Source organism: Bos indicus x Bos taurus, unplaced genomic scaffold (genome assembly GCF_003369695.1).
Source record: "Bos indicus x Bos taurus breed Angus x Brahman F1 hybrid unplaced genomic scaffold, Bos_hybrid_MaternalHap_v2.0 tig00003202_arrow_arrow_obj, whole genome shotgun sequence".
NCBI classification, from domain to species: Eukaryota; Metazoa; Chordata; class Mammalia; order Artiodactyla; family Bovidae; genus Bos; species Bos indicus x Bos taurus.
This window is the reverse complement of record NW_020867622.1, coordinates 34,116-35,086: the sequence shown is the minus strand read 5'-3', so window position 1 is coordinate 35,086 and position 971 is coordinate 34,116.

The window sequence follows — 971 nt, the reverse complement described above, 5'->3', positions numbered from 1 at the left end:
CAACTCAGGAGTAAGTGTGAGATTATTTCTTTGAAGTTAGAATGTCAGTCTTAACAAAGACCAACCACTTGCACCACAATTCAAATTTTACCCTTTAGAGTTTGTACACCTTGTATGCTGTCACTAAATACCAATACCATATTTAATCCTGACTCAGAATTCTGCTTTCTAGGGATTGGATTCCATCAGGAGCACAGTTCAGGATCACATTCGTGGAAGTGCTCCAGCATTTAGGATATCACAAAAATGCTACTCATTCACCCTTGGTGTTTTGTTATCTGATGTTGTACTGTGTCACATAACTTATTGGCCATCGATCTGTTGGTTTCTTAATTAGAAGTGTTATTTCTTCTTTGTTCTTTCACTTTAAATACAGCCTGAATTTGCTTCTTGCTCCATAATATTTCTCCAAAATGAATATTCATTGAACTGACCCCTACCACCAAGTGTTCTTTCAGATTATATTTGGTAGTTAAAGATTTGTTTTTTTAATCTTATGAGTATTATTTTATGAAGATAGATTAGTATTAACATCACATATATCCATATTGTGGGGGAGATAAAATGTAATATTTTATCTTGTTTTTGTGAGTTTTCATTCACTGGAAGACATTTATGATATTGAAGAAAATGCACTTGACTGGTCCACTATTTATAGACTAAGCTTGGGAAATGTCCCAGGATTACTAATGTATAAGATGGAGTTTTCCATTGTTTAAATTTGTATTATTTTGAATGTTAAAAAGTTGTAAATTGTTAATAAGATTATATCTTTAGAGAACCATACTTTCTCTAATTTTTCTTTTTAATTCCTTTTAATGTACCACCTCTTATGCAAAATGTACTTTGGTAAAGTTGATTAAACCATAAAGATCCTTTAGATTTTCTGTTTAAACCACATTGGGAGAAATAGCTTCAATTTTTGAGACTTTCTGAACTAATTCCTAGTTGGGGGTTGTTGGTGGATGGCA